The sequence below is a fragment of the Saccopteryx bilineata genome, chromosome 5 (assembly GCF_036850765.1).
Source record: "Saccopteryx bilineata isolate mSacBil1 chromosome 5, mSacBil1_pri_phased_curated, whole genome shotgun sequence".
Classification (NCBI taxonomy): domain Eukaryota; kingdom Metazoa; phylum Chordata; class Mammalia; order Chiroptera; family Emballonuridae; genus Saccopteryx; species Saccopteryx bilineata.
In genome coordinates this window covers 3,615,641-3,642,998 of record NC_089494.1, presented here as the reverse complement: position 1 = coordinate 3,642,998, position 27,358 = coordinate 3,615,641, and positions in this window count along the sequence as shown.

Below are 27,358 nucleotides of genomic sequence, written 5' to 3'. Positions count from 1 at the left end.
CTCCTGTTTTGCTGAGTGGTGCCAGACCTCAGCTGCTGCATGCCTGGGGGCCCCCTCCCCCTCGAGCTGGCTGGCTCTGGGGGCCGAGGGCCTGGGGTTCCTTCAGCGACAGCCTGAGGCTGCTAGCCACAGACCCTCACCTGAAACTAGCCTGCCTCCCGGTCCCGGTTCCAGGTCCACTACAGGCCAGGCGGAAGCGAGCTAGGACCAGGCTACCTCCAAACGTTAGTGGAAACAGTGGCGATGCCTTTGCCTGAAGCAAGATGTGAATTGCCTTCATCCACCGGAAGGGAGAACTTGTATTAATTACTCTTACCCATATTTCCAACAACAATTCCAAAAGAAATTGTTCAACTAGAGTGTTAGTTAGTGTTCTAGTTGTGCCCTGGATGGTGCCCGGGCCCCACGGAGCGGGAGCTCCTGCCCAGCCACCCCTTGCTGGGGGCCTGGGAGATGGAACCGAGAAATGAGGGGCTCTGATGCCCCTTCTGTGATGTTCCCGGGGGCCAGCGATTCTGTCTGCAGAGTGAAGAGGGGACACTGTGTCCGCACTCCATCAGAGTGATAGTGTCAAGACTTGATGGAGGTTGGGAGGAGGCTGCCCTGCTGACACTTGACGCTGAGATCCACCTGACTTTTTAGCTTGTGGTTGACAAAAGCCACTGATAGTTTTCTGCGTGCACGCTTTCATCTGATACTGGCATGGTTGACGGTTTAATCCCTCTGATGTTCAGGGGCGGCCCCGGGTCAGCGGTGACCAGGTCGACGTGCCCAGGCAGCCGTCACAGCCCCACTGGGAGGCAAGCCGCTCCAGTCCCACCGGCCACCCTTGGGCACAATTGTGGGAAGTGTCCTTAGGGAAGGAAGGCAAGCTTGGAGAATAATAACGGGGCAGGAAGGGCTTCCTGAGGAAGGTGGTCACATGGAGAGACCTCCCGGGCTCCTGGCGTCACCAGGAAGGAAAAGGAATTCCCAGGAGGGAGGAGAGCTTGTGAAGAGGCCCTGAGCCCAGAGGACGAGAAAGGAGAGATGTGGTCCATGGGGGGGGGGGGGGGGGCCGGGCCAGGGAAGGACACGCATCTCTATCTCAAAGCAGTGAGACACCTCCAACAGCCTTTAGTCCGTGTGTGGTCCGATCGGCAGTTGTAGGGACGCTGTGTGCAGACCAGAGCGGTCCAGCGTGGAAGGAAAGGCCAACAGCAGGCTGAAGTCCTGGTGCAGGTGGACGCAGGGGAGGGGCGCAGGGGAGGGGCGCAGGGGAGGGGACATAGGTGAGGGACGCAGGTGAGGGGTGCAGGTGAGGGGTGCAGGTGAGGGGCGCAGGGGAGGGGCGCAGGGGAGGGACGCAGGGGAGGGGACATAGGTGAGGGACGCAGGTGAGGGGTGCAGGGGAGGGGCGCAGGGGAGGGGCGCAGGGGAGGGACGCAGGGGAGGGGACATAGGTGAGGGACGCAGGTGAGGGGCGCAGGGGAGGGGCGCAGGGGAGGGGCGCAGGGGAGGGACGCAGGGGAGGGGACATAGGTGAGGGACGCAGGTGAGGGGTGCAGGGGAGGGGCGCAGGGGAGGGGCGCAGGGGAGGGACGCAGGGGAGGGGACATAGGTGAGGGACGCAGGTGAGGGGCGCAGGGGAGGGGCGCAGGGGAGGGACGCAGGGGAGGGGACATAGGTGAGGGGTGCAGGGGAGGGGCGCAGGGGAGGGGCGCAGGGGAGGGACGCAGGGGAGGGGTGCAGGTGAGGGACGCAGGTGAGGGGCGCAGGTGAGGGGTGCAGGGGAGGGACGCAGGGGAGGGACGCAGGGGAGGGGTGCAGGGGAGGGATGCAGGGGAGGGACGCAGGTGAGAGGTGCAGGTGAGGGATGCAGGTGCGGCTTTGGGGGACCCAGGGCTGCAGGACGGAGAGGAGCAGGCAGATGGCTGGTGTGTGTAAGAGGTCTAAGGAGCAGGATTGGCGGACAGACGTGAGCACCGGATGGCGGGGCATCCTGTTCTGAGAGGGAACGAGAGGCGAGGAGGAGGCTGGTGTGTGAAGCAAAGCAGGACTCACCCGGGGTCTGTGTGCAGCACCTGGGAACCACCCCAGGGAGAGGGGAGCGGGGGAGGGGTGTGGCTGTGCTAGAGAAGCAGAGAAGTTCACCATCAAACAGGAGAGTGTCGTGCTCACGGGTGACGTCTGGGCCACAGACACCGTGCGAGACTTGTCGGCGGGCGGAGGAGAACCGAGTGTTGGTACAAATCTGGAGCGCAGCTTGCAAAGGGAGGAAGGAAGTTCAGCACGGACTCTTGGGACTCGCGTCCTCCAGAGGACGGTGCTCACGGGGAAGACAGGGCCGGCCCCTGCCTGTGTGGCCCTGTGTTCCGGCCCTGCGATAGGTGACCCATGGGTGCCATCTGATTGAGTCACCCCAAAGCCACAGCAGGTAGAGGTGTCTTCACTCCCATGCTGTATCTAGGGAAACGGAGGTGCACAGAGAAGTGGCCACCCGGCCCGGGCAGCCCGAGTTCCTCACCGCTGCGCCTCCACCCTTCAGGGTGACCACCCGGCCCGGGCAGCCCGAGTTCCTCACCGCTGCGCCTCCACCATTCAGGGTGACCACCCGGCCCGGGCAGCCCGAGTTCCTCACCGCTGCGCCTCCACCATTCAGGGTGACCACCCGGCCCGGGCAGCCCGAGTTCCTCACCGCTGCGCCTCCTCCCTTCAGGGAAGCGGGTCGGTGGGGGCTGGGGACAGGAGAGGCCAGGCTCGTCGGGGAGGCCAGCGGCTCCTGCTCAGCCTCGCGCGTTGTGGTTGCTGCCATGGGATGGGGGATGGCTCCAGAGACCTTCTGAGTTTTTAAGAACAGCTGGATTTTTTTATGTAGTGTCCCCTGTTGTAGATATGAACAATCCACTCGCATATTTAAAAGCGCCATTAGGGCCAAAGCAACAGGGGAGCCGTCTTCACACTGTGAGTGCGAAGTCTCCCACTTCAAGGTTGGAAGAAGGGAAGGGGCTGTCAAAAGACACAGAGAAATAGGCGGTCAGAGGGGTGGGGAGCGTGGGCTTGCTGGGGCGGAGAGGAAGGGTCGGACGCGTCTGCCCGAGCAGACTGAACTGGTGATGGGTTTTTCTCCTTGCACGTGGCTCTCCCCTCGTCCGGGGTGGACATTCTTCTCCCTATTTGGGGTTGGTTGTCTGAATGTCTTTCTTGCTTTCCTCACAAGGTCTTCCATTCATTCTGTCCCCCAAGGCAGGAGGCAGGGTGGCCCGCAGTGTCTGGGTCCGGGACTGTCCCCAGGGACTGGTGACACAAGACCGAGAGTGGAGCAGGAGGCAGGGTGGCCCGCAGTGTCTGGGTCCGGGACTGTCCCCAGGGACTGGTGACACAAGACCGAGAGAGAAGCAGGAGGCAGGGTGGCCCGCAGTGTCTGGGTCCGGGATTGTCCCCAGGGACCGGTGACACAAGACCGAGAGTGGAGCAGGAGGCAGGGTGGCCTGCAGTGTCTGGGTCCGGGATTGTCCCCAGGGACCGGTGACACAAGACCGAGAGTGGAGCAGGAGGCAGGGTGGCCCGCAGTGTCTGGGTCCGGGATTGTCCCCAGGGACCGGTGACACAAGACCGAGAGGGAAGCAGGAGGCAGGGCTCCTGTGTCCCAGATGCAGCAGATGGCCCTCGGGCCGGAGTCGCAGGGGTTGAGAACCGGCCACCTGCAGGTGGACCCAGGCTCCCAGCCGGGTTGGGTTTGGGCCGCCTATTGGAAGTGATTTCCAGTGTTCCACGGTCACTGGGCTTCATGCGCTGATGTTGATTTGGAGTCTTTCCCGGAAGCTGCTGGTGGGAGCAGGTTGTGCGCACACGGCCACTGGCAGCTGGAGTGAGAGGGCAGTGGCTCTGTGAGGGGCCCCCCTCCAGCTGATCATAGCCCCCCCCCCCCCCACTGTCTTCCCCTTGGCTTGCTTCACGATTTCCTTACCTGCCTGCACTCTCTGGCCAGGTGAGTCTGCAACGCTTCCGGACTCAGCAAACCAACCGCAGACCCCCTCAGGGCATGGGGCGCCCGTGAATACATGGATGAGGAAATGACTGAAGGGTCAAGTAGACCCCTCACGACCCTCTGCCCTGCCCTGTCTCTAGAGTCACACAACCCCTGTGTCAAGAGCAGAGTTGGGGCGGGCATGTGGGCTCCTTTATCGCACTCTGGGACCTCCCGCGGGCTCTGGACCTGCGTCGGGCCCTGCCTACCCTAACCCCGGAGGAGGAATTCCTGGCAAGAACGAGCGACCCCAGTAGAGCGTTGGCCTGGCGTGCGGGGGACCCGGGTTCGATTCCCAACCAGGGCACATAGGAGAAGCGCCCATTTGCTTCTCCACCCCCACCCCCTCCTTCCTCTCTGTCTCTCTCTTCCCCTCCCGCAGCCGAGGCTCCATTGGAGCAAAGATGGCCCGGGCGCTGGGGATGGCTCCTTGGCCTCTGCCCCAGGCGCTAGAGTGGCTCTGGTTGCGGCAGAGCGACGCCCTGGAGGGGCAGAGCATCGCCCCCTGGTGGGCAGAGCGTTGCCCCTGGTGGGCGTGCCGGGTGGATCCCAGTCGGGCACATGCGGGAATCTGTCTGACTGTCTCTCCCCGTTTCCAGCTTCAGAAAGAAAGAAAAAAAGAAAAAGAAAAAAAAAAAAACGAGCGACCCAAAAGCAGTGAGTACGCCCCCCCTCCCCCGGCTTGTATCATTCAGCCCCTGCTGAAATGCAGAAGGGAGGAGGGGCACCAGGCTCCCTCGCCAGCTCCCTGCACGGTCACCGCCCCTCAGCCCCCCAGGCTGGGGCTGGGCTGGGCTCCACCCCAAAGTCACTCCCGGCTCAGACCGAGCGGGGTTTGCGCCCGCACAGACACGCCAGCCCCTCCGTGCCACCTTCAAGCTGCAGGGCGGGGGCCCGTGTGTTTGCGGCCTGGTGACTCAATCATGTGGAAGAAAATCAAAGGCTCTACTGACGTTCCCACAGATGACATCTGTCACATCCCCTTTAATCTGCCAGGCGGTGGGGGGTGGGCTGGATTAGTGAGAGAGCCGTGACTCACTGCCTCTTTCTAAGGCACCAGCGAGTGAGAATGATGACATTTCACCCTCGTTTTCATGTGGGAAGGGTCAGGTTTTGAGGCCCCATATCCAGGGTCATCCTTTTATCTTAAAAAAAAAAAAAAAAATGCAGGTGAACGGGGACCGCTCCTGTTCAGCGCTCCTGTCGTCACAATCGGGCATTCTCATTTCCTTCTGAGATGTGTCCACTGCGTGACAGGGGCCCCATCACAGACATTGACCAAGTGGCGTGCCTGGGTGGAGCTTCCGCTAATTGAAACAGGAGGCATCACTTTGGGGACAGAGCATCTGGTGGGCTGTGGCTAATCCAGTTTAATCAAGAGACGCACCGCTCTCTGCTTATCTGCTTAGGCGGCACAGGGCCATGCCAGCTGTGCCCCGTGTCTCCAGCTGTGTTTGTGCGGCTCTGAGCACCCCTGACTCACCAGGCATGAGGACTGCTGACCACAGGCCACGACCGGTCGCCCACGGCCTTGACTGAGAGAGCCACTGGGGCCCGGGACGGATCCCGCCCTCGCACGACCCTGTGAGTGAGCTCACCCGAGCCTCCTCGCTTGTCCTGTCCAGTCGTGGCCCCGCCGGGGCCCTTGGCCCTCGCTGGCCGGGTCATCAGTGAGCTGTCCACTAGAACACGTTGCTCTCTTCACCACATTTCACCTGGAGGCCCCTGAGCTTTGTGTCCTATTCAATTTTCCTGAAACTGGCCTTGTCCTCACATGGTCTTCCGGGCAGCTGACCCTCTGTCCACTTCTGCCCGGACGCCTCACTGGGGAGAAACTGAGGCAGGACTGACGGAAAGAGCCTTGGGCTTGGACTTGAGTATCATCTCGCTCTGCCACACGCCGCCCAGACACTCCGAGCTGCCGTCTGCTCATGGAGTAAGAATAATGGAGTCTTTCTTAGAGGGTTATAAGGATTAAGTTAATACAGGAAAAAACATGTCTGAGTCAATCCCTGGCCATGGTGGTGCTTAATAAATGTTAGTCCAAAATCAGGCTCCTGGGAGCTGTCCTTACAATTAAGCTGTAGAAGGAAAAGTAAGAAGCCCGTTGGTAAGAACAACACTGTGTTGGGATTGTTGACACCCAGACTTCTTGGAAATTAAACTCCAGAAGGACCAGCCCTCCCGGGTGGTCAGGGCCAGCTGCTGAGGTCAGGGACAGGGCAGCAGAGAACACACCTGCCGGAAAAGGGGACCTTTCTAGATCTTCTTAGCCCCTGAAGGTGCCACAGCTGCCAACGTCCGTCGTCTGCTTACTCTGCTGGGCTCTGCACTAAGTCCTGCAGCTGACCTTCCCAACGAGCCCACGAGAGCGGCCTCATCAGAAGGGGACTGGAGGGTCACCCGTTGTCCTTGGAGCAGGCCCTTTCTGCACGTCAGCCCCCACCCCGGTGGTGACAGAGTTCCTTCCTGTCACTGGCGGGTCCCCTCTCTGAGAGAAGGGCCGCTGAGCCACCTGCCCGCCCTCTCCCTGCACTTTGTAGATGTCCTAGTGTCACTGAGCAGTTGGTGACTGTCTGCCCAGCTGACCCATCACTGAGCTGACTGAAAACCAGCACCTTCCTCTGAATGACCGTGCCGGGCAAAGAGCCCAGGTCACACACCCCTGGTCAGTGGCTTCCAAACCCGTTCAGAGTAGGATGGGATTCAGAACCTTTCCAACCTCAGAGCAGAAGCTTCGGTTGGGAGCGGGGGAGGGTTGTGAGGGCGGAGGAGACCCCCACCCACCCCCACCTTCCGGAGCAGCTGGGAGGGATCCCTTGGTCTGGAAGACGGTGCCCACGTAGAATAAAGAGACCTCCCTAAGGCCCTTTCCCTTCCCTTTCTTTTTCTCTCCCCCTAGACCTCCTTCAAGAAGGTCTAATTCTTGTTGTCAGTCATTAGTATAGAGCACTACACATTTTGTTTAGAATCTGATGTGAGATGACAGGCAATGACATATAACAGAACGCAGTAGATTGCAGGGAAAATAGAGAAGTTAAAGCGAAAGGGAAGGGAGGCCAGCACCCCGGAGTCCCGGGCACTTTCAGAGATGAATCCAAACTGGGCTCAGAAGTTCTGAGAACAAGTGTTCTCGGGTCTGGGAAGCACGGCTCGCGGGACCCCAGCTTTGGAGACCCTACAGCGCAGGTCTGAACATCAAGGGCGTTGGGTTCCCTTGCGGTGAAAACCCCGGCGAGCTTTCCACATCACACACGTGCGCACGCGCATGCACACAAGATGCTTGTTTTTCTCCGCAGTTTCAACAACGGGACAGACTGAGGACACTGCAGTTCCACCTGCTTTCTCTGCTCAGTAACACATCACAAACATTCCCGCGAGCCGTTACGTAACTTCCCTCAAACATCGTCCCAAATAGCAGCATTATTGTTCCGTTTCATGGTCACACCATAATTTATGTCCCAAGTCCTCTTCGAATATGTTTAGGTTGATTCTTCTTCTTCTTCTTCTTCTTCTTATTATTATTATTATTATTATTATTATTATTATTATTTTAACCTATAAATAACCCTGGACACAGAGCTTTTGAGCTAAGCTCCCGCCGATAGTCTGTGATCCTATCCTCAGCATCTAGCTTTCGCAGTGGTATTTTTTGAGTTAAAACACATATGGACTTTTAAGGTTCTTGAGACATGTTGCTATTCTGCGTCTTTACGATCATATAAGCTTATTTTAAAAATTTATGTTGAAATCATTTTAGATTTAAAAAAGAAATTGCAGCCATTAGCACCAGGAACTTTCCCCCTGAGTTACTTGAGAGAGGGCGTAGCCAGGTGCCTTGTAACACACAAATTCTCTGTTGTGGGCTCAGTGCAGACAAGGTCACTGTCCCCCATAACTGCGGCACAGCTGCTGAAATCAGGAAATTAAAGTGGCTGCGTTGCTATTCCTTGGTTCCCAGACTCTTTTCAAGGTTTACCAGTTGTTCCTAAAAGATCCTTTAGTACAGTGGTCCCCAACCTTTTTTGGGCCACGGACCGGTTTAATGTCAGAAAATATTTTCACGGCTCGGCCTTTAGGGTGGGATGGATAAATGTGTCACGTGACCGAGACAAGCGTCAAGAGTGAGTCTTAGACGGATGTAACAGAGGGAATCTGGTCATTTTTAAAAAAATAAAACATCGTTCAGACTTAAATGTAAATAAAACAGAAATAAGGTAAGTTATTTATTCTATCTCTGCGGACCGGTACCAAATGGTCCACGGACCGGTACCGGTTCGCGGACCCAAGGTTGGGGACCACTGCTTTAGTAGAGCAAAAGGATGACTTTGCATGACTCGGCTATTCGCTGTGGGCAGGCTCCTTGAAGGTCTGGGGGGAAATACTGAAAATGGTATAAGTACCTGGCTTTTTTTTTTTTGTATTTTTCTGAAGTTGGAAATGGGGAGGCAGTCAGACAGACTCCCGCATGTGCCCGACCGGGATCCACCCGGCATGCCCACCAGGGGGCGACGCTCTGCCCATCTGGGGCATCGCTCTGTTGCATCCAGAGCCACTCTAGCGCCTGAGGCAGAGGCCATGGAGCCATCCTCAGCACCCTGGGCCAACTTTGCTCCAATGGAGCCTTGGCTGCAGGAGGGGAAGAGAGAGACAGAGAGGAAGGAGGGGGGGAGGGGTGGAGAAGCAGATGGGCGCTTCTCCTGTGTGCCCTGACCGGGAATCGAACCCGGGACTCCTGCACGCCAGGCCGACGCTCTACCACTGAGCTAACTGGCCAGGGCCTAAGTACCTAGAGTTTTTAAGAAGACAATTCAGCTAAACAATCTGCCTCCTTCTGGACGTGGCCACACAGAAGCACGCGGAGTCAGAAACTAGATTCCCGAGGACTCGGACACCTCTTTTAGATAAACGTCTTACTTTCACGGGAAGGGAATGATATAAATCTATTATTGGATGTGTTTTCCACAGAGCGAGAGGCACGGAGAAGAGCACGTGAGTGCCGTTTGCTGGATCGACTGGGACAAGGTCGCCGGATCTTCATGCACCAGAAAGCCCCAAACTCCATCCGTTTCTACATCTGCTTTTGTAAATCGGGCCGCTGAAGAGTAAAAAAACATCTATGCACGTGATCTCGAGACTTGCTTGATTTTCCAGGATCTCACCTGGTGTTTTTCGTCTTACGCTGGCTGGCTAGCCATCCTCTGGGGAAAAACAGAGGTCTTGTCACCGAGGGAGGTGACAGTCCAGGCAGTGGGCACAGCCCACACGACTCACGACAGCCCTGACGGAGGCCCACGCGGTATCTATCGAGAAGCGTTTGCAGGTCGCGACCCTCTTTAGACCACGCGTGCCTAGCCCGTGACGTCGCGTGTCTCCTGAAGCTCCGGATGTGAGGGCGCAGGTCTGCGCGGCCGTGTTCGGTCACTAGCACGGCGGGCTTCTCTCCGGCCAGGCGGTTTGCCCGTGCGGCCCCGACCTTCTCAGAAGCACGGTGACGGAGGACCACACCTCCAGATGGTCAGATGGTTCGGGGTGAGTTTCTCCCTGACCACGTAAGCCTTCCAACTGCCTTCAGGACCTCGTGGCTGGTTTTGTGAGCGTGACCTTAAGGAACTGGTGCCAGGCTCTGCTCGGCCGTTTTTAACCTTCCCAAGGAGCCTGTGTTCATTTGATCCTTCCCAGCGCCAGACTTCTGCTCCCTAGTTTCTCTGTTCACAGGGAGTTTGATCTCTGTCCTGCGTAGGGTTTTAATGGGACAAATCCCACCCAGCCTGGGTCTGGCCACGTGACCACATCCGTTAGGCCCGTGACGGGGGTTTTCAAACGACTCTATATCTTGAAAGAACAGGCAGTCTTCAAAGCTTTAAATCCTTCCCCGTAAACAGTCTTTAAAGAGCGTCCGAGGCTGGGGGGCTCGGGGACCACCCCGGTACAGGATACGCCAGTCTTTGGATGGAATTTCAGAGTTAGTCCATTTCTCCAGACCATGCGAGCCTGTGAAAAATTCGAGCCAGAGACATTTGATCCACGTGGTTGCTGGTAAAGTCAGACCCCCGGACACCGGAGTGCTCCGCGCTGTTGTGAATGTCCCGGTTTGTGACTGTTGGGGACATCAGGGCAGGTTAGTCCACAAACACTGTCCGGGCTACTCGGGCTGACGTGCGAGGTAGAAGACCCCCCCCACCCCCCACCCCCCACCCTGTGTGTCATGGAAGCTGGTTCGTTCTCCTTTTCTCCCTGAAAACTGGTAGCTGGTTCATGGAGTCAATGTTACCTCCTCACTGACGGCTGCTCTAAGGAGCCCAGCACGGAGGCCAGAGAGAGAGAAGCTATACACAGAGCTCATCACCCTCAGACGAGGGACTCCTCATGTTCATTGGTCCAAAAGCAAAGCTGGCCCTGGTCGGGTGGCTCAGTGGGTTAGTTAGAGCATCTTCTGGATATGCCAAGGTTGTGGGTTCGATCCCCAGTCAGGGCACATACCAGAATCAACCAATGAATGCATAACTAACTATGTGTAATAACAAATCGACGTTTCTCTTTCTCTCTCTCTTTTCCTCTCTCTCTCAAGTCAGTCAATGAATAAAAACTCAACAGCAAAGTAAAAACAGTGACTGGAATGTAACTCAGCCCATCAAGACTTTTAAAAGAAAATTGTGAGAAAATATGCATAATATGCATTTACAATTTTTTTCCTTTTTTTTTTTTTGTATTTTTCTGAAGCTGGAAACGGGGAGAGACAGTCAGACAGACTCCCGCATGCGCTCGACCGGGATCCACCTGGCACGCCCACCAGGGGCGACACTCTGCCCACCAGGGGGCGATGCTCTGCCCCTCCAGGGCATCGCTCTGTCGGGACCAGAGCCACTCTAGCGCCTGGGGCAGAGGCCAAGGAGCCATCCCCAGCGCCCGGGCCATCTTTGCTCCAATGGAGCCTTGGCTGCGGGAGGGGAAGAGAGAGACAGAGAGGAAGGAGGGGGGGTGGAGAAGCAAATGGGCGCTTCTCCTATGTGCCCTGGCCGGGAATCGAACCTGGGTCCCCCGCATGCCAGGCTGACGCTCTACCGCTGAGCCACCTGGCCAGGGCAACAATTTTAATCATTGTTAAGTGTGCGGGTCAGTGGCCCCATGGTCTCGGACGGCGTCACGTAACCATCCCCGCACCACCCACCTCCAGAACTTCTTCCTCTTCCCCAGCTGACAGTCTTCCTCACTGAACATAGTCCCCCCCCTCCCCCAGCCTCTGTCTGTAAGTGGCTCTTCTAGACACCGTGCATACGTGGGATCATGTACTGTTTGTCCCTGTCACTGGCTTGTTTCACTCAGCATGATGTCCCCAAGGTGCATCCAAGTTGTAGCCTGCATGAGGATTTCATTCTTTTCCAGGGCTGAGCGATATTCCATTGTATGGATCGCCCACCACATTTTTTTCTTCCTATCCATTTGTCTCATTGATGAACACCTCGGTTGTGTTCCCCTTTGGGCTGCTGTGAATAATCCTGCTCTGAACATGGTGCTCACATACCTATTAGAGTCCCTGCTTTCGCTTCTTCTGCGTGTCCCAAAAAGTGGGATCACTATATCACATGCTAACTCCACGCCCAAGCGTTTGAGGGAACGGCCACATTGGCAGCGTCATCGTCGATTTCCACCAGCAGAGGGATTTCCACTTTCTGTACTTTTCTGCCAACATGTTAGTTCCTGGGGTGTGTGTGTGTGTGTGTGTGTGTGTGTGTGTGTGTGCGTGTTTTAGTTATAACTCTCCTAATGGGAATGAAGTGGGGGCTCTCATTGTGTTTTTGTTTTTCTTAAGTGAGAAGCAGAGAGGCAGAGGGCAGACTCCCGCATGCACCCCGACCAGAGATTCACCCAGCAAGCCCCTTACCAGGTGATGCGCTGCCCATCTGGGGCCATTGCTTTGTTACTCAGCAACCGAGCTATATTAGCACCAGAGGTGTAGGCCATGGAGCCATCCTCAGCGCCCAGGGCCAACTTGCTCCAACAGAGCATGGCTGTGGGAGGGGAAAAGAGAGAGAGAGAAGGAAGAGGGGGAGGGGTGGAAAAGCAGATAGTTGCTTCTCCTGTGTGCCCTGGCCAGGAATCAAACCTGGGACTTCTTATACATCAGGCCAACATTCTACCGCTGAGCCAACTGGCCAGGGCCTCACTGTAATTCTGATTTGCATTTTTCTAACTATTAGTGATTTTGGGTGTTTTTTTTATTGCTTAGTGCCTATTTGTGATTTTTTTTTGGGGGGGGGGGGAAATGTCCGTTCAAGTCTTCTGTCCATTTTTGAATTGCTTCATTGTCGTTGTTGAATGGCGGGAGTTCTTTGTATATTCTGGATATCAACCCCTTATCAGATGTGTGATCTGCAAATATTTTCTCCCGTCCCACCGGTTGCCTCGTCACTCTGTTGAAAGTGCCCTTTGCTGATGGCCCACTGAGTTTGAATAAGTGCCGGCCTCCGTGTGGAGCGCAGAGAACGATGGGACAGGGAGTAAGGAGAGAGGGACCTGGATTCCGCCTGTTGACGGGGTTGAGGGGCCAAGAGATGGTAGTATGTGACACCAGGCCTCTCGGGCCAGGGCCAGGGAACCTGGCGGGCAGGTAAATCCTGGGATGATTGTAATACTCAGGTCTGTGGGCTGCCTCCCTCCCTGAGCCAGAGGCAGGGACTCACCCTCCGCATCTTGGAAGAGCATCCCCCCCCCAAACCAGGCACCTCTCTGAGCTCTGTCCGGGCCATGAACCCACGGAGCACAGAGTCACATGACCCAGTGACCATGGTGCTTGAATCAGCAGGCCCGAGAGGTCCGTGACCTCGCCCCTGGGCCTGCGCTGGCCATTAACCCCGGCCTCCCCGCTGCCGCACGCCTCTGAGGCTGCTCCACGCTCACATAGAGGCTGGAGGCCCTGCAGGTCGTAGGTCACACATGAAAGAGTCTCCCTGGGAGGGAACCCGAGTCCTGGCACCGGGTAATGCCTTCCAGACGTCCCCACCCTCCCTGCTGTCCTTCCCTTTGGACCCCAACTCTTGAGGTCAATCCACTGGCTCGTCCTGCGCCAGCCTCTGGCCCTCGGCCGTCCATGGTGGCCGTAGGAAGCTGAGCTTTGGAGCCACCTCCGCTGTCCCCGAGGGCCTGTCCCACCCACTGCTCAGCCCGGCTCTGAGACACGAGGAGTCTTCCCTCTCTCCTCCCTCTGGCCAGCCGGCCGGAGTCCAGGCCGTGCTCAGTGCTGATGCCGGGCTTTGAACTGAGCGTCCTGAATCCAGAATCCCCCCACCCAGCCCTTGCGTCCCCTGGGGTGTGGGTCTGCAGACAGTATGAACATGCTTGAGGTTCCAGATTTGCATATTAACACAGGAAGTCTCCCCCTCGGACATGCGCCCTGTCACAGAAGAATGGATTTTGCCCCCCCCCCCCCGTCTCTCTGGCCCCTGTGGGTCCTTCTCCTGCAGGGACAGGAAGAGGCAGAAGCCACGTGGTGGCTAAATTGCCTCCCAAGTCCCCTGAATGCTCCAGGCTTCAGAGGTGACCTCTGTCTGCCTTTAGAGCCAAATGACCAAGGAGCCAGGCCACCAACCCACAGGAGGGAGGCAGCCCAGTCCTTTCCTGAGTGATTTCTTTCTAACGGAGGCCGAGACGTGGCTGTCACCCTACCATCGCGACATCTTCCCATCTGAGGACTTCCCTGCTAAGCCCTAGCTCTGGGGCCGCATTCTGTCACCATCCCCGGCAGAAGTAGCTGGGTTTTTTTTTTTTTAAGTTATTATTTTTTTAATCTCCGATGAGCAGATGTTGTCAGTGCTGTGCAGGGAAGAAGTGGGAGAAGCAGCTTCCCAGAGGTGGGGGGGGCTGGGCTTGACCTGGGCTCAAAGGACATGGTGGGGGCGGGGGCAACGGGCTTCAACCGGAAAGTGCTGAGGGGCCGGAGAGTGGACAGAGAGGGCAGCTGGGTCCAGGGGCAGCCCAAGGGCTCGGGTCTGGACCGTTAGCTCCGGGTTTGCCTTCCCGACCTGGTGGGGCCCTTTCCCGAGGGGCCACGGGAGCCTGAGGGCAGGGGTCTCACCCATCCTCGTATCACCCCCGCCAGGGGTGGTGGCACACGCCCAGGATGAGACCCAGGTTGGGGTGGGGAGGCAGGGAAGGTGGGAGGGGCACAGGAGGAGGAGAAGACTGGGCTGTGAGGGGAGGGGAAGCAGTGGAAGGCGGGCCCCGGGGGGTAGGGGTGGACCCTGATTGCGGGGTGCTCGGTCCTTGGAGATGCGGGGACAGGCGGGGAGACATCAGAAGCTTCCGGACGGAGCACCCCCAGGTGGCATTCGGGGGTCAGCCACGTCTCAGGTAGATTAGTGATCACCATCCGGCGTCCACACTGAGCCAACAGGGGAACTGGGGGGCGGGAGTCGGGGGGGGGCACCTCACCTTCCCTTTCGGTTGGGAAACAGCCTTGCTCTCCAAGGCCCTTCAGGGGGCGGGGTTACAACGTCAGAACCCCTGTCCCCTACTTTCCGGCTTATTGTCTGGGAACCTGGGCCAATAGGAGCTGGAAGGTGGAGCGAGAGAGATGCCCTGAGGTTGAAAGATACAAACGCTGCGTTCCTGGCTCCTGGCGTAAGGACCCCCAGGTGTGGCCCAGGCAGGCGGGGCTGAATGGGGCGGGACAGGCTCCGAAGGGTGAGTCCTCGCTGGGGCAGGTCTATGCAAGGGGGGGGGAATGCAGAAAATGCGAGGGCACCTGGCTTGGGATGGCGCCCCGCCCTTGCGGGAGTGCCCCGCCCTTGCGGGAAGTGCACCGCCCTGGCTGGGGTCTGGCGTGTGCAGGCGGGCGGGAGTGTGGGCAAGCCTGCGAGCATGTAAGAGACAGGGAGGTCCCCTGTTCCTCGTCTGCTCTGAGATGTTTGTGTCTAAGAACAAGTCACACGGGACCCAGAAAGACACTGTCATGCAAGATAAGGACAAGAAGACCTACCCCACCCCCACCACCCCCTCCGCCGCTGGCCGGAGTGCTTAACCCACCAGGGAGCACCTTTCTCAGCCAATCCTCAGAGAGTCTGCTTCTCTCCTGGCCAGGTGTCCAGACTTGTACAACCTTTCCCAGTCCTTCGAGCATATTGGATGACTCAGATACACCTTCCAGGGAGCCCCAGGCCCGCCCACGTGGCAGCAGGCCCTGTCTGCGTTCAGGGGCCCTCTCTGTCCTGGCTCCCGCTCTGTGGGAGGCGACGCCCTGTGCCAGTTGCCTGGCATCCCCCGGGGCACGCAGGACAAGCGTCAAGGACTCGAGGAGCACGGACTATTTATCTCCCTCAGTCTCCTCACCGGTAGCCATCTCCACGGTACCATGGCAGCGTGGTTCCCGGACGGGGTGGGAAGGCCAGTGGGAGCCACGTCCCAGCTATAAAGACGGACAGGCTTCTGGTGACGGGCTGTGACCGGGCTTTCTCTATCAAAGACGTCAGCATCCTTCTCTGGGTCCCCCGCCCCGTCCCCCGCCACTTCTCCTCAAATACACTCATCGGCTCTTTCTAGAAGGAACTGTGGCGACGGCTCTGTCCCCAACGTAGACTTCCCCTTTCTTGTTGACATCGAAATCCACGGCTGTGCTTCAACAACCTGGCGTTTGGGGATGACGGGGGTTGGGGGGTGTTGGTTCTAACTACGTTTCTGCAGCTTACAGGGGTACAGATCTATACATTCTGTCGTACCCGCAAGGGCGGAGGAAAACCCCCTTCACTGTTTTTCCTGATTATAGACGCTCACTGAGGCTCCTCAGGAAAATACGGAGAAGCGTAAAGAAGAAAATGAGAGTCACTTGGGAAGGGGCAGTGAATCGCTGTGCACATTCTGATACCGTCTCCTCCATGCTTTCGTGGTGCATGTAGTGGTTTGGAGCAGCATCTGCCCGGGGTGGGGGTGGGGGTGGGGGTGGGGGTAAACGTGAGCGCCAACGTCCGGAGACCCGGCGAGAATTCAGACTCTGCTTCCAAAGGTCTGAATCCCTGTCCCAAGTCGCAGGTCCCGTGGGTTCTGCTGGTGGTCTGGTAACCGCACCTCCGAGCGTTGAAGGTCAGAGCTTCAGGCTTGGAGTTCAGAGGCTGCTCTTATCACGCCGAAGGGCTGGGGAACAGATGAGCTGCCCTCCCTGTGCTGACCTCCCTCAGTCTCCTCATCTGTAGAATGGGGCCGGCACCTGCCATGTAGAGATGTTGCAAGCAATAAAGGAGGTCAGACGCGCCAGGAGCCCTCTGTTGCCCGGCCCAGAGCGAGGGCTCAGCGACTTGTAACTAAATGAAAAGTAAACAGATTGTTTCCCAGAACACAGCCGTTTGTGCGTATACAGCTTGACAGGCTTGTTCTTGCTCGACATCGTATGGTGAGCATGCTTCTAATACTAAAAAAAACCCCAACAAAACAAAATTGCCTGAATACATAATGTTTAGTAGCTGTTTCCTAAGGGCTCCAACGATGTTGATGAACCGTAATTGATTTGAACACTGAAGATGTGGAAAGAGTTATTTACTTGTTTTCTTATAATCCAATCAAATCCTGTTAACAAAGCAGCTCTTTTCTGGGAGAGGAGAGGATCGTTAGGAAGTGTCTTGTTTCCTTCCTCTGGAAAACAAGGCTTGCAGAGCAGTTTGTAAGAACTGTAGCAACTTACAGACCTCAGGCAAGGATTTTTTTTTTTAACTTCTGAGGGTTCCTGGCACCCTGTGGGGTCTTGACAACAATTATAGAACTAGAGTTATGTGACCAAAAAAAAAAAAAAAAAATCCCATCAAACTTTGTCCATCTAACAACAAAAAGTAAAATTAGGGATTTTCAAACAAAGAGGCTATTTCATGTCTATGTTCCTAGTGACGAAGAAAATAAACCATTGAGAAGAAGCTGAATGAACTTGGGAAGAATCTTGACATTTTAAGAAAGAATTTCAAACATTTTAGGACCCTTTCATACTCGGAGATGTTTCGCCCTCGATTTCATAGCCCGCGTGCAAAGACATTTCGTGGAGTTGACGTTAATCCTTGAGAACGAGGTGCATTTGGAATCCTCTCGGGCGTTTGACGAGGGTCCCGTCTTACCGGGCTCGGGGAAGCGGGCTTTGAGCGGTGAGCAGTGTGCGTGCGTGTGTGCCAGGCCGCAGAGTGGCCGGCTGAGGTGAGCCGCTCAGACCCTCACGGACAGCAGTATCGTTTCCCTAAGAGTAGGGGCGCCTCAGGTGACAGACGCTTTGCCCACCGCTGAGGATAAATGTCCATGGTTTTGCCCCTCTAACGAGGATGCTGAAACCCATGAGTTTTGTGGACCGTGTAACCAGGGAGTAGGGATGGCTCAGAAGGGCGGGCGCAGCTGTGGCTCGGAGCCTGGCAGCGCCTTCTGCTGAAATGCATGCTTGCAGATTTGAATCAATCATCGCTAAAGGCCTGTGGGAGGAGCTGTTTTTTTTCCCCCCACCAAATTCCATTCTTCTCTCCAGACCTCAACGTGGTGGACACCTGTCGTCTGCTGTTCGCTCTGACCGTGCCTCTCCATCCTCCGTCGCTCTGGAATCGCACACCCGCCTGTTTGACCCCAACTCTGCCGCAGAAGACCGTTCTGCTGGGTGACCTCCATGGGACCAGCCCAGGACTGAGCCATCCGTCCCTCAGAGGGACCAGAAAGGGACCCCCAAGTCACGCTTGGTCCTGTGGATGCCAGGTTCCTGCAGGGACTGAAGACATTTCTGACTTCTTCTTTTTCTCTTACCCACACGCAGGGGAGACATCTGAGCCTCCTACCCCAGGCGAACCTCAGAAAGAAAGTTGTTTCTCAGTCTTGTCCTTCAATAGAGCTATTACATATTCATCTACCCGACACTATTCAATTTTTTTTTTTTTTTATTATCAGTGATCATGTTTATCCTGGGCGGTGTTGCCAGGACAAATATTATTCCATCGATTTTAACATCTGTTCACACGAAATCTGATACTCAAGTTCACCCCGTCCTGTTCCGACAGGGACCGCGCCCGGGGGACGCGCAAACCCACGTCTGTAACCAGCACGGGTTATTTTCTGCCTTCGCGGCTCGCGCGCCTCCTTGGCTCTTTTCAGAAGTGACGCCTGCCTGCTTGAACAGATTAAAACGACGCCACCATGGAGCAACAGGGGGATGGGTCCCGATGCCCCCTCTGTCCCTCACCCACCAGGGCCAGGTCCCTCTGCAGGGTTTCTGCCCCTCCCCATCCCAGCAGTCATTGGCAGCTTGCCAGGATCGCAGAAATTTGATGTCCGCTTTGTCTTAGAAGGAAAGCATGGTTTCTTTAATGGAGGTGCTAACCAGCAAGCCACAGACATGCTCTTCTGCATTGAGGGGGATGAACAGGCCACGCCCAGGGGCCGTGGCTCAGACACATGTCTGTACGAATGCTGCAGTGCTGGACACCGGGACCTTCTCCAGGGCACCGCCGGGAGGGCCCCTTGGAGGCCGGAGCAGGGCTGACTGACCGCATGTCTGAGAGCACCTCCCAACAAAAGGGCCATCAAAGGGTGACAACAGCCATTCACAGAGTCCCCATGTGTCCTGGGCCAGGACAGTGATTTATAGGTATCATGACCCAGTCCGGTGACCTGGACGTGAATGGATCCTTGTTCCATTTTGTTAGTGCTCCATTGGTCATCTGGTCACTCCCCACCAACCCCCTCCCAATCCCAGGTCTGTGAGAAAGAACAGTGCTTGTTCCGTGGTGGGTGGTGGGCTAAGAACTCAGTGGAACAAGTTCCAGGTAGGAAGGAGCTGGGTCACCGACACGTGGGGACATTGAGCTCCTGTACCTGCTGGCTGTCCCCTCATCACAGGAGGGCCCTCACTCCACACAGCCTGATGCTGGGGACATGTTGTTGTTTTCCCCACAGAGCGGTCATTCTCCGGCCCTGTAAAAGGTAGGTTGATACGAAGACAGACTTTCTGAGGTTTGGCTCGAGAGCATCTCTGAAGATGCTGACCGTGAGAAGGCCACGCCCAAAGAAACCGCTGACCTTGCACCCTCCACAGGGGGCGCCAGGCGGCGGCCTTCTACCCAGCCCGCCTTTCCAAGGGCTGCTCCGTTGTCCAGGCGGGCCCGAAGCCACTGCCCCAGAGGCCGCCGGTCTGTGTCCTCCCCGAGGTGTGCATGCTGCGGGGACAGGGGCCACGGGGAGGCTGGCAGCGAACCAGAGGCCGCCGGTCTGTGTCCTCCCCGAGGTGTGCATGCTGCGGGGACAGGGGCCACGGGGAGGCTGGCAGCGAACCAGAGGCCGCCGGTCTGTGTCCTCCCCGAGGTGTGCATGCTGCGGGGACAGGGGCCACGGGGAGGCTGGCAGCGAATCACACAGACTTTTACAGCTCAGGGTTGAAATTTTTTCGTTGTTGTTGTGACAAAATACACATTTCATGAAACGTACCATCTTTGTCATTTTTAAATACACAGCTCAGCCCTGGCCGGCTGGCTCAGCGGTAGAGCGTTGGCCTGGTGTGTGGAAGTCCCTAGTTTGATTCCTGGTCAGGGCACACAAGAGAAGCGCCCATCTGCTTCTCCACCCCTCCCCCTTTCCTTTCTCTCTATCTCTCTCTTCCCCTCCAGCAGCCAAGGCTCCATTGGAGCAAAGTTGGCCCGGGCGCTGGATATGGCTCTGTGGCCTCTGCCCCAGGCGCTAGAGTGGCTCTGGTTACAACAGAGCAACGCCCCAGATGGGCAGAGCATCGCCCTCTGGTGGGCATGCCGGGTGGATCCCGGTCGGGTGCAAGCGGGAGTCTGTCTGACTGCCTCCCCGCTTCTCACTTCAGAAAAAAAAATACAAAAAAAATATAAATGCACAGCTCAGTCGTGTTAAGAACATTCACCTTTTTTGTGTAAACATCAGCACCTTTATCTCCAGAACTTTGTCAAATCTCAAACTGAGCCTCTGTCCCCATTAAACACTCGCTGTCCCTCCCTCTGCCCCAGCCCTGGGACCACCTCCCACTTTCTGTCTCTGAATTTGACTCCACTAGGGACCTCGTATAAGTGGAATCACAAAGTCTTAGTCTTTTTGGCGACTGGCTTATTTCACTTAGAATAATGTCCCCCCGGTCCAGCCTGGTTGAGGTCTGTCTCAGAATCGTTTTCCTTTGAAAGCTGAGTCATGGTCCATCGGATGACCGGACCACATCTTGCTCGTCTGTTCCTCTGTCCACGGACCCTGGTGCTGCTTCGTGAGGACCTCTTAGAGATTCTGTTTTTTCAATTTGTTGGGGTATATAGCTAAAGATGCAATTTCTAGATCATGTAATAATTCTAGTCTTTATTTTTTGGAGAACTTTCTTACTGTTTTCAACCGAGGCTGTACCACTGTACATTCTCGCAAGCAAGCCACAGGGGACCGCATGTTTGCATGTCCTCGCAACCTTGTCCTGGTTTCTGAGGGTGGCAGTTCTCTGGTGATCTCAGATGCCAAGCACCTTTTCACATGCGTATTGGTGGTTGACACGTCTTCTTCGGGGACATGTCTATAGGCGCTTCACTGGTTTTTGATCAGGTTGCTTGTTTGTTTGTTATTGAGTTGTAGGAGCTCTTTACATATTTTGGATATTAGACCCTGCCAGATATATAACTTGCAAATATGTATCCCATTTGGTCAGTTGCCCTTTTAATTTATTGCTGCAAAAGGCACAATCAATACAGTAAAAAAGCAAACAAAACAAAACAAAACAAAAAACCCTTTTAAAACAACATCCGAAGTTTTTAAGTTTTGATGTCCTCCAATTTACCTATGTTTTTTTTGTTGTTGTTGCCTATCATACATTTTTAAAAGGAAAAAAAAAAAACCTCCTTTGGTCAAACTATGCAAGAACCAGGAAGAAATAAGAAAGCAGCTCCCGGTGACAGATTACCTGTGACCTCCAGAGGTTGCCGCGGTGACTGAGAAATTGCTCTACAGTGTGGAGGGGGGAACTTGTCCACTTGCCTCTCGAAGGGAGGAGCGGCCCTCAGGTGACATTCCTGTCACACCAGGAATTCCACAGGCCTCAGCGAGCACAGAGCCCTGAGCTCAGCTACAGAAACTTGAAGGAGCAAACGCCCCCCTCCCCCCCGTCTTGCTTCGAAACCACAGGCACCTGGCCCACCGACGCGCCTGGCCAAACATGTTATACATCATCTCCACCCATCCGTGCACACCACACACACGCGCGCACACAGGCACTCACAACCACATGTGCTCAGGGGTTGGATTAGTATCCTCCCACCATGCGTTCTTTTGATGTAAACAGAACCCGCGATCCCTGCACTTAATTACCATTGAAGTCTCGAAAGTTTTCTGTTCCACGCTCTATCTGTTCTGTTTCTATCCAAACAGAAATTCTATCCACGCCCGGGGCTCTTCTTCCAAGATTCATTTCAGTCAGCATTCTGAGAGGGGGCTGTTCTTCTATCCACGCCACAGAACACGGGTCCTGGCGGAGACCCTGGGAGCTCTTGCCCCTGTCCTTGCTGGTGTCCTCGCTCGGTCCGGCCCCGTCCCCTCCTCATGCTCTTCCTCTCCCTGCCGCCCGACCAGGCGCCGCGGCTCAGAGCCCAGTCTCCGCGTCGGGCGTCCCTCGAGCTGCCCCCAGGACTGGAGGGGGCAGCGGAGCCACAGAGGCCGGACGTCCCCAGACACCTCGACTCGGGGCGCCTCCCTCCGTCCCGGGTCCCTCCCGTCCACGGATGCGTTTCTGTGCAGGTGACCCCGTCTGCCCTGGGGACTTCACTAGCGTTTGCTCTCCAGAGCCCCAAAGCTGCCGCCTCTGCCGAGTCAGCGCCAGTTCTAGAAAATTCCTTGTGTCCGGTTCCCCTTTGCTCACCTGTCCTCACTGCCGTGCCCCGGTTTGTGGCCGCTTTCCTGGTGGGGTGTCCCTGCCTTCCGTGTCTCTGCCTCCCCCGCCCCCTTCACCATCAGCATCTCCGCCAACAGCTTCTACGGTCCCGACTCAGCTCTGCTCTTACCACCGAACTGATGGAATGTTACGGCTTGTTTTTTAATCGCTTTCCAAGAAAGACCCAAACCTCTCAGCTCGGTTGTCCGTGCCGTCCTCCTCTGAAAAAGCGAAGGAGGCTGTGAGAGAAGGGGCTGGGAGGCCGTGAGGGCGGAGAAGAGTCAGAATCACCTGTGGAAGTCCTCTGAGCTCCGGGGCGAGTTCCCCACCACCACCACCGGCACGGCGCGCTCTCCCCAGCCTGCGTCCCTCTGTGAGACACAGAGACGCTTCTCAGCCGGTGTGTGCCCGCCCACCAGGAAACAGACACGCAGGAGCTGTGGGCACGCAGGTCCGGGGACCACTGACAGGTCTGAGCAGATCCTGGCCAAGGAGGAAGTGGAGGGCGCGTGGGCGACCGGGGACCGGGGTCCCGAAGTGAACCGGCAAATTCAGGGAGCCGGAACCACAGCGGGCAACACCCCGGCCAAGGTTTCGCCCCACCTGCCCCTTTGGACAGAGCCCTATCTGGAGCAGGCCACCTGGACTTCCTCCCCGCGGGGCAGAAGGGCGGCTCTCGTCTGCGTGGCAAAGGCAGGATGCTACGTGGCGTGCTGCTGGGCGAACGGCCCCGCCCGGAAAGACTGCAGCCACGTTCCCGCAGTCCGGCCAGATGTCCTCCTCTGCTCCGTTTGATCGGTTTGCATATGCGTTCCAGAAACCCGAGCCCGTCGGGAAGCTGAACCATCCTGGGGTGCGCGGAGGAATGCAGCCTCCCCTGGCCCCCGTGTTAGAGCACACTCGGGGTGAACGGCTGCTGCCCAAACCGGGGAGAAGGCCGTGCTCACGGGGCAATGACATTGCTCTCTCTCCACGTGTCTTACGTCACATGTCATCGCTTTCTTTTTTCTTTTTTTTTTTCCTTAAGTGAGAAGTGGGGACAGACTCCCTCCTGCGGCTGACTGGGACCCACCCAGCAAGGTCCCTATGGGGTGATGCTCTGCCCATCTGGGGCCCTTGCTCTGTTGCTCAACAACCGAGCTATTTTAGCACCTGAGGCGGAAGCTGTGGAGCCATCCTCAGTGTCCAGGGCCAACTTGCTCCAACTGAGCCATGACTGTGGGAGGGGAAGAGAGAGAGAGAGAAGTGAGAGGGGACGGGGTGGAGAAGCAGATGGGTGGACCCCCACATGCTAGGATGACGCTTTTCCACTGAGCCAGCCGGCCAGGGCCTGTCATTGTTTTCTCGGAGCTCTGCAGCCATTGTTTTCTGAAATCTGTGCGGCTTTTGGATTCTGGGCACCAATGTGTTTCATTTAATAGGAAATGAGTCTGTGTAGCCCTCTGAGGCCAGGAGTCGGGAGCTGAAAACACCCCCCAGAGCAGAAATAAACGCTGTGCATGTCTTGCCCTTTCTCACTGATTTGGAAAGTGCTGGGATTTAACAAAATACTGGGAAGTTTTGCAGTGACCCACGCTTCGCATGACAGAGTTGACTTCCTCGAGTATTTGGCCTCGGGTGTTGTTGACGGGTTGCTGGACCCTGTCATTCTGAGCTCTGTGTGCTGTCGGGCCCCCGGTTTCCACTGAGCAGCCTGGGCGGTGGGAGCCAGCTTGTCTAGCTAATGTCCATCTCGTCCATCTACCCACACGTTTACTCCGCCACTGTATCCCAAACTCGGTTACTATGGACAACGCACCAACAAATGGTGACTTTTCTGAAAGAAGCATGTGGCCATTGAGTCCGGCGTCAAAACAGATGCAACTGCGGGGCCAAGGTCATCAGCACGCCTTGCTCCACGGAACTCGGCCGTGTGCGTGGGAATGACAGCTGGCCCAGGCAAAACTCCCCGCCCGCCCTGCAGCGTGTGGGGGACCGTGCTCTCCCTGCGGCCGGGAACGGTCCAGCCCCCGCCTGGGGACTGTCAGGTAAGATAAAGTTCTGATGTGCAAAGGAGGTCCTCTGAGTCAGCAGCTCTTGGTCGATCCTCTGCAGTGAGGAAGAAAAATGAGAAACGGACAACAGTGGTGACACTGTAATTTAACACTGTGTCCTTGTTGAGTTTGACCAACTGGCGCTAGAGATCCCCAGGGGCTGTATAGAAGGAGGGAGCCAGGACGCCTCCTCCGAGGGCTTGGAGAGTCCGGGGGGGGGGGACGACACATGTGAATGCTGGGTGACACGCTTCCTCAAGTGTTCCTGCCGAAGTGTCCTTGAGCAACTGGGAGACCAACATAAGCGAGAGGTCTCCGATGTCACCGTCGCCTTCACCGTGGTGGTCTCCTGCCCTGGGGCTGCCTGGACGGTCTCTCTTGAGCCTCTGTGAGTGACGAGGCCTTGAGCGTCAGCGCATAGGGTGCGGCTGCCCCTGTGGTCCCTGTTAAAGGCACGGGCAGCAGACTCCTGAGGTCGGGGAGCCCTCTGGATAAAACCCAATAACCCGGAGAATCTTCACGCTGGGCAGGGAGGTGGGGCCCAGCGAGTCCCACAGTCCTGGTCTCCCAGCCGATGGGGGGCGGGGCGCCAGTACTTGAGCCCAGTGTGCCCCTATGCGGCACCTCAGTGGCCGGGATGGGGAGTATGGACGCGGCAACTGACCACCTGTCCAGGAAACAGATTGCAGGTGCACCTCTGTGCTCAGAACGGTCCCTGGAGCCTTCTCTGCCTCACTCGCACCCCGACCCACAGAGCAAACCCTGCTGTCTCCATCGGCAAAACACTCTGAGCCGGCCGGTCGATTCCCACCATTCCCCGCCGAGTCCAACCACCACCCCCTCTCCTGCCTCTGCAGCTTCCTTGTCCTCCTATCTCTGTGCCCACTGTGTACCCCGGTGCCCACTGCATTTCCCGGTGCCCACAGTGTCCCCCGGTGCCCACTGCATTTCCCGGTGCCCACAGTGTCCCCCGGTGCCCCCTGCATTTCCCAGTGCCCACTGTGTCCCCCGGTGCCCACTGCATTTCCCGGTGCCCACAGTGTCCCCCGGTGCCCACTGCATTTCCCGGTGCCCACTGCATTTCCCAGTGCCCATGGTGTCCCCCGGTGCCCACTGCATTTCCCGGTGCCCACTGCATTTCCCGGTGCTCACCGTGTCCCCCAGTGCCCACTGCATTTCCCAGTGCCCACAGTGTCCCCGGTGCCCACTGCATTTCCTGGTGCCCACCGTGTCCCCGGTGCCCACTGCATTTCCCGGTGCCCACAGTGTCCCCAGTGCCCACAGTGTCCCCTGGTGCCCACTGCATTTCCCGGTGCCCACCGTGTCCCCCAGTGCCCACTGCATTTCCCGGTGCCCACAGTGTCCCCCGGTGCCCACTGCATTTCTCGGTGCCCACTGCATTTCCCGGTGCCCACAGTGTCCCCCGGTGCCCACTGCATTTCCCAGTGCCCATGGTGTCCCCCGGTGCCCACTGCATTTCCCGGTGCCCACCATGTCCCCCAGTGCCCACTGCATTTCCCGGTGCCCACTGTGTCCCCCAGTGCTCACTGCATTTCCCAGTGCCCACAGTGTCCCCCGGTGCCCACTGCATTTCCCGGTGCCCACAGTGTCCCCCGGTGCCCACTGCATTTCCCGGTGCCCACTGTGTACCCCGGTGCCCACTGCATTTCCCGGTGCCCACTGCATTTCCCGGTGCCCACCGTGTCCCCTGTGCCCACTGCATTTCCCGGTGCCCACAGTGTCCCCGGTGCCCACTGCATTTCCCAGTGCCCACTGCATTTCCCGGTGCCCACTGCATTTCCCAGTGCCCACTGCATTTCCCGGTGCCCACTGCATTTCCCGGTGCCCACCGTGTCCCCTGTGCCCACTGCATTTCCCGGTGCCCACAGTGTCCCCCGGTGCCCACTGCATTTCCCAGTGCCCACAGTGTCCCCCGGTGCCCACTGCATTTCCTGGTGCCCACCGTGTCCTCCGGTGCCCACTGCATTTCCCGGTACCCACCATGTCCCCCGGTGCCTACTGCATTTCCCGGTGCCCACTGCATTTCCCAGTGCCCACAGTGTCCCCTGGTGCCCACTGCATTTCTCGGTGCCCACTGTGTCCCCCGGTGCCCACTGCATTTCCCAGTGCCCACCATGTCCCCTGGTGCCCACTGCGTTTCTGTGAGTCATTGTCTAAGTGTAGCCAGGGGCGTTTTCACTGTAGATCAGGTCACCCCCTACCCCGAGCCGAGCCTGGCCCTGCGCCCCCTTTCACGTGAACCTACTGGACGTGGCCCCTGCCCGTCTCTCCTCTCTGTCCACCCTGCTTTTTCTCTCTGGAACTGGGCGAGTTTGCTCTTGCCTCTGACATCCGGCACTAGCCAGGGTCTCCTTCTGGAAGTTCTTCTGCTTGTCTCTCTCCCGATGTTTGCGAGGCCGGCTCCTTCTTCTTGTGGACCCTCAGCTCTCCTCGTCCCCGCGGCCTTCTCTGACCGTCCCGTCTCTAACAGCCGCTTCCCGGCTACCCCGCACCCCCCCCCCCCCCCGCCATGGTGTCTCAATCCTGGCATTTCTGCCCTTAGGGAAACGGCCACTTGATTGATCTTGTGGATTGATTGCTCCGTCCCTGTCTCTGTGGGCTCGCTCATTTCCTTCCCCTGGACTGTCGCATTCACTCCTTCACCCCCGGCAGCTCTGTGGTCTCCTCACCTGCTGGGCTCTCAACCAGCCCTTCCCAGGTGTGAGTTTCCTATGGTTGCAGAAACAGATGGCCACAGACTCAGCGGCTGAGAACAACACAGACTTACTGTTCTCTTACCGTTCTGGACGGAGGTCGGGAGACCGGAAACCGAGGTCTCAGCAAGATGCCTTCTTCCTGGAAACTCGTCTTTCTTGTTTGTCTGTTTGCGCTTCTCCCTCCACCTCCCGGGGGCTGCCCACATGCTTCGGCTCGTGGCCCCTCGCCCACATCGTCCACTCGGCCTCTGCTTCTGTCCTCACGTCACTTTCTCCGACCCTGGCCCTCCTGCGGCTGTCTGATCAGAGCCTCTGTAAGGACACCTGAAGACCCCGGGAGGATTTCTCCACCCTGGGCTCCCCCACTCAGTCACATCTACGACGCCCCTTTCGCCGAGTCATCTCACGTCCTCTTTGTTTCTGGAGATTAAAAAGTGGACAACGTTGGCGTCCATTGTTCTGTCCGCCACACTAAAAGGAGAAAAAAATGCAGCAGTGTGCTGGTTTTAAAAATTTGTCCGCTGCTCCCCACCCCCCACCCCCGCCCGCTCCCTTTCAAGAGATGGAGCTTAACTCCTGTCTCTGCTCGCAGGCTCGACGGAGCCGCTCTTGTCCAGCAGACGGAAGACGGCGGAAGCAACGGCTGGCAACCTCTCGGAGACTAGGTCTCAACCTGGAGACCGGGTCTTTAAAGGCACGGTGACCTCTCTTTTCTTTTCCCTCCCTTAGGTCACAGGTT